At 46.5% G+C, this 6,291-nt stretch overlaps 1 long non-coding RNA gene across 1 annotated transcript; it reads right to left on the reverse strand.

Moving 5' to 3' along the window:
* Positions 1-2,047: 2,047 nt before the first annotated feature.
* Positions 2,048-3,859, reverse strand: LOC129148368 (uncharacterized). The gene is made up of 3 exons (XR_008555431.1): positions 3,639-3,859; positions 3,055-3,128; positions 2,048-2,263 (listed from the first exon to the last, which is right to left on the reverse strand). It is a non-coding gene; the product is annotated as an uncharacterized LOC129148368 (long non-coding RNA).
* Positions 3,860-6,291: the final 2,432 nt, after the last annotated feature.

Genomic DNA, 6,291 nt, shown 5'->3' on the forward strand with positions numbered 1-6,291 from the left:
AGTCCCCGCGCTGTCATGAGCTGCAGTGGGACATTCATGGGGAGTTCCTAGAAACATGCTGGACACACAGTACGGATACCAGTGGGTATCAGCCACAGGATTCAGGTCCAGATGGATTTTCACCTCTCCGTTTCAAAATATCACATCAAGACTCCCTTTTTTCCCCCTACCTCTATTTACACTGAGTGGCCAGATTATGATGCTCTCTGAACGCATAATAATCTGGCCACTCAGTGTCTATCCTATATAATAAAAGGGTAATTTGCAAATTATCCCCTCGAACAGGAGTTCGACCAGCAGGCAGGCCGGCCAACCGCCCATGTCCTCTCCCCCTGGCCAGGCTGGCCGGACCCCCACCCATGCACGAATTCATGCACCGGGCCTCATATACACACACACACACACACACACACACACACACACACACACACGAGTGGCCAGATTATTATGAGTTCAGAGATCATCATAATCTGGCCACTCAGTGTATTTTTTGTTAATCTTCACCCAGGGGCATTTCCCATTGATTTTTAGAGAGAAAGGAAGGAAGAGGGAGAGACAGAGAGAAACATCGATGTGAGAGAGACGCATGGATTGGTTGCCCCCTGCACATCCTAGCCAGGGAACCTGGCAACGAAGGTATGCCCCGAATCGAACCCAGGTCCCTTCAGTCCGAGGGCCAGTGCTCTATCCATGGAGCCAAACTGGCTAGGGCCACACCAAGACTCTTGTTACTATTTTCCAGATCGGAAATCTGAGGCACGGGTGGGTGAAGACCCTTGCCCACAGCCACACAGACAATGGCTGGACTGGACTCACAGCCCGGCAGCCAGACCCCCCACGGCTCGTTCCTCAGTATGAAAGCCCAGTGGCCAATGGCACGTAAGTAGCAGGAAAAAAAATCAGGAATGTTAAATGTTTTCTCTGCCTGCCTTCTCCCCGAGGCTCTTCGGCAGCACATTCTTTGAACACCACACGGAGAAGTGGCCTTGGTATCTCACCTTTGGCCTGGTGACCATACAGCTCTCCAAATACTCTCTCTGCAGTGGGTGGGTGGGGGATGGCCTCAAGCTGTGACCTATAACAGCAAGGGGCCGGCCCCCCAAAATCAAAGAACCTATTATATGGTGCCTACTGAAATGCCCACATTTTAAAAGTGAAATATGAGATCCAAAAGGGCTAATCATATTTGTAACATTTCGGGGGCACTACTGAGTTAAAGAAGGAAAGAACAAAAATAAGGGTATTGATATCATAACCCAGTGGGCGGCAAACCGCGGCTCACGAGCCACATGCAGCTCTTTGGCCCCTTGAGTGTGGCTCTTCCACAAAATACCACGGCCTGGGCGAGGTCTATTTTGAAGAAGTGGCGTTAGAAGAAGTTTAAGTTTAAAAAATTTGGCTCTCCAAAGAAATTTCCATCGTTGTACTGCTGGTATTTGGCTCTGTTGACTAATGAGTTTGCTGACCACTGCCATAACCCATTTCTTTTTAAGTTGGGTTTATTCAGGCGACATTCATTTCCAGTAGATAGTGATAGTTCAGTGTATTTCAGCAAATGCATCCAGGCATGCAGGCACAACCATCATTCAGATTCAGAACATTTTTCACCATCCCCAAAATTTCTGTTGTGTCCCTTTGTAGTTTATCCCTACTAGGTCATATTTTCTTTTCTCCTCTTAAAATATATTTTTTATTGATTTTAGAGAGGAAGGGAGATGGAGAGAGAGAGAGAAACATCCACGATGAGAGAGAATCATGGATCAGCTGCCTCCTGCACGCCCCCTACTGTGGATCGAGCCCGCAACCCCGGGCATGTGCCCTTGACCACAATCGAACCCAGGACCCTTCAGTCCACAGGCTGACGCTCTATCTACTAAGCCAAACGGGGTAGGGATGCAGATCCTATTTCTGATGCTCTTGTAAAATAGATTTTAGCTTCTATACCCAATTATCCATTAGTATCGGTATATGTGAAGACAATTGAGTTTGACCCATTCATTTCTGGAAAACTAAAAAAAAAAAATTTATATATATATTGAGTGGCAGCTTTATGGCATGTGAGGATTGCCTCCTGTGTGGATTGGATACGTGAACAGCAAAGATCAAGTGTCTCCTTCAGGTGAGCCATCAGTCAGGGAGAGATTTAAAGCAGCAGCGGAAATCAGACTAGATGTGCATTAGCGAGGAGGACCCTGCATTATTCTGTTGCAAACCACAGGATGTACTGCTCTGCCACCGGAACTGAAGGGTCGTTGAAGGTTTCCTAGAGGAAGCAATTTATGATTGAATACATAAAGGATAAGTAGCAGAAGCCACACACATCAGCGCTAGGGGAGACAGGAGGACTTGCTTATGTTCACAGAGGGACCAGCCAGTGTGTAAAAGTCAAAAGATCTGAGACAGTAGCCATTTCAGAACCCCTGACGAAAGCGGGAAATATATGCCTGGGCTAGGTTTTTTTGTAGGATTTTATCACATGTTAACGTGCTGCGATTTTATAGTGGTTTTTTTCTTTGTTTGTTTGTTTGGTTGGTTTTGTTTCATCAGGGTCTGATTACCAGGACCACAGCTGGTGTAATTAAAAGGAGAGTTTGGGAGTTGTATACATTTTTTAAAAGATATTTTTATTGACTTCAGAGAGGAAAGGAAGAGAGAGAGAGAGAAACATCAATGATGAAAGAGAATCATTGATTGGCTGCCTCCTGCACACTGCTCTCTGGGCATGTGCCCTTGACCCGAATCAAACCTGGGACCCTTCAGTCGGCAGGCTGACGCTCTATCCACTGAGCCACACCTAACTTACCAGCTAGGGCAGTTGTGTACACTTTAAGGGGAAAAAAATACAGTGTTTAGAGTCAAACTCGATAAAGGTAACTAAAGAGTATGGGGTGGGGGAAATGAGAGAGAAAAAGCAAGCAACCAGACTGGCCCCAGAAAAAATGGGGTATTTTCAGGGAAACAGCCTTGCTTTGCTTGAGTCAGATGGTGAATGCTCTTCCTAGAAAGAGGCAATTCAGCTCCCAACACAGGTTACTTTATCTTCTTAAAACTCACTTTATCAAATTTCAGACGTCCTCGCTCTGCTGTTTCTTGAGGGAAATCAGGGACCCCCGGACTCACAGCGCCATCTAGCATCAGGAAAAATGGGAGGCCGGTGACAAGGGAACTAAAAAGTTCAGGGAGAAAAAGAAAAGATGGGATCCGGGAGCCGGAAATGCCTGTGTTCATTGGAGCAGGGTTTTAAATAGCGCCCCCCCTCCCCAAAAATGTATACATACTTTGAATAAATTATGAATTCCAATGGGTTCAAGCTGAAAGTAAAGAAACGTCCATGGAGCTATCAGCTGTATACTTTTTTTTGGGGGGGAGACACCCTATATATTTATTTCAAAAGTGAAACTTAAAAAAATAGTGACACTTCATGCATCATTTCTGCAGGAGGTGGAGGGAGAAAGGGGGAAGGAACGTGATTTTTAATTATTCTCAGTAAAGATACAGGAAAACCTGCCCCATCCACTTTACAGCTTCTGCTAGTCACTGAAGGGTTAAAGGAGGGTGGGTGTGCCTGCAGTTGGTTTGATGCATTGATTTCATTCCCCAGTAGGGGCGCGCCGGAGTGTGTTACGGTGAACACTCACCTATATCACGCACATCTGCTTGTAACACTAGTTCCGCCCAGTGTTCACAAACACCGTTTCCCTCTCCGATCGCACTCTCTATATAGCGAAAGCGCGGCTGGGATATTGTTTAAAACGTCCTGCAGTCCGATCGAGGGGAGCGGCGGCCCCAGAGAACCCGCGGATCGCACACTGGCCGCGCGGCCAGCGGCCAGAGCGGCTGGCTTAGCGCTGCTGCCTGGGCTCGGCCGTGGCGCGGCTGCCGCCGGCTCGCTCGCTCGCAGTGCACGCCGGGAAGATCACGTAGCTCGCAGGCCAGACTCAGCTCCAGGGGCGGGTCCTGTGAGAGTCCGCCAGGAGTGGGCGGGGCCGGGCGACGTGCAGCGTCCTTTCTTTCCCCTTCCGGTTTCCGTTTCCGCCATCTTCTTCCGGTCCCTTCTCCTTAAGGCGCCGGGTGGGGATTTCCTGTCGGTCTTTTGCGCCGCAAAGACTTTAAAAAATAAGAGTATTCTCCTTATTAAAAACTTTCCTTTCTACGCTACCTATCACTGTTTTATTTCTAGCTTTTAAACTTTGTGTTAACCTCGGTGTTTTTTTGTGTGTGTCTTTTTCTTTCAGAAAAATATATACTGGGGCGTTTCCCGTTTCTGTAGTTAGGTAAACATTGCCTAAAACCGTAAATTCATGCCCTTCGTTTTAAAATATGAACCGCTTTCCCGTTTGTTTATCGCATTCATCGGGAAGGTTTAAATATTTCTAATATTTCTGAACTCGAGGTCTTTCCTACGGGAAAACACAATTTTTATAATATTCATCATTTTTAGCTTGCCATTAAGATGCTTTATTGATTCTGCAATTTTTTTCCAACAAAACATCTTTCATATGAGGGACTTTTAAGGGGTTCAAAGTCAAGCTCACCCCCCCACACACACACACACACTCCAATTTCCATATTCACATCAAACGTCATTTTTTAAAAATTGTGCAGGTTTGACAAAGTTTTACAACCTTTAAAACAGCAGTTGGGCCTTGCTTTTCTATGGGTGCGCCTGTGTCTTCTTCCTTTCCCTTTGCTCTCACATTAGAGCTGATTGATCAGCCCCCTCTCCAATTCCCTCCCCCCCCCCCCCAGTGGTACTGCCTCAGGTTCACCTATGTTACTCCTCCTGTTCTGGCTTTCGTTTTCCTTTTTAAAAAACGTTCCTCAAACTGGAATTCAAAGGCTGGCCATTAGGGATTTTTTTTTTCTGTAAAGGACCAGATATTACATATTTTTATTTATTGATTGATTTCAGAGAGGGAGAGAGAGATAGAAACATCAATGATGAGAGAGAATCACTGATCAGCTGCCTCCTGCAGGCCCCCTACTGGGGATGGAGCTTGCCACCCCGGCTTGTTCCTTTGACTGGATTTGAACCCCGGACCCTTCAGTCTGCAGGCCTGTGCTCCACCCACTGAGCCACACCAGCCAGGGCGAGGTATTAACATTTTAGGAGGGCCGTCTGGTCTCTGTGACGTGCTCATCTCTGCAGTGGCAGCGTGGAAGCAGCCATGGGCCACATACAAATGGAAGGCCTGGCTGTACTGCCAGCAAAGCTTTAGCTACAAACGTCTGATTTGACCAGGAAGGTCGTTTTTGACCCTGGAGGCTCATCTCAGCTCCTTGCTTATTATGGTTAAACGACAGTGTAGTTTATCCAGCCTCGAAAGGCATGTATATTTTGATTTTTGTTGTTAATTATTTTGAGTTTATATGCATTCCATGCTGTATGATGAAATGTTTAAGCAATATTACAGAAGGTGGGGGTTGGGAGCGGCTGGGGAGAGGTCGGGGGGGGGGAGTGGGAGGAGACATATATAATACTTTAAACAATAAAGAATTTAAATTAAAAAATATTACAGAAGGTAAGGGGAAGGGAGAGACCCCCATCCAACATAAAGACACTATGATCTGCTATACTGATTAGTTGGTTCTATTGTTCCATAACCTGTTTTGTTTTTGGTTTTTTTGGTGTTTTTTTTTAGTATACTCTTTTTTTTTTAAAGAGGAATATACGCTGAGTGGCCAGATTTCTATGATCTCCGAACACATAATAATCTGGCCACTCAGTGTATATCCTATATAATAAAAGGCTAATATGCAAATTGTCCCCTCAACCAGGAGTTCGACCAGCAGGCAGGCCGGCCAACCACCCATGTCCCCTCCCCCTGGCTAGGCTGGCTGGACCCCACCCATGCATGAATTCATGCACCGGGCCACTCAGTGTATGTTGATGGTAATTTAAAGAAATAACTCAGTGACAAAGACGGGAAGGCCGACTATATTCAAGACCATTGCAATAGGTACAGTGGCCAATGCAATGGGGTTTTACAGTCAAGGAGAGAGATTAGGCTCAATCCCAAACATGGCAAGGGCAAGTGAGAATTGATAGCCAAGGAGTAGGGGTGAGAGTCAGCATATAAAATGTTACTAAGCCCGGCTGGCGTGGCTCAGTGGTTGAGTGTCGACCTATCAACCAGGAGGTCAGGATTCGATTCCCGGTCAGGGCACAGGCCCGGGTTGCAGGCTTGATCCCCAGTGTGGGGCGTGCAGGAGGCAGCCGGTCCATGATTGTCATCATTGATGTTTCTCTCTCTCTCCCCCATCCCTTCCTCTCTGAAATCAATAAATATC

This window comes from Eptesicus fuscus, chromosome 25 (assembly GCF_027574615.1).
Source record: "Eptesicus fuscus isolate TK198812 chromosome 25, DD_ASM_mEF_20220401, whole genome shotgun sequence".
Lineage (NCBI taxonomy): Eukaryota > Metazoa > Chordata > Mammalia > Chiroptera > Vespertilionidae > Eptesicus > Eptesicus fuscus.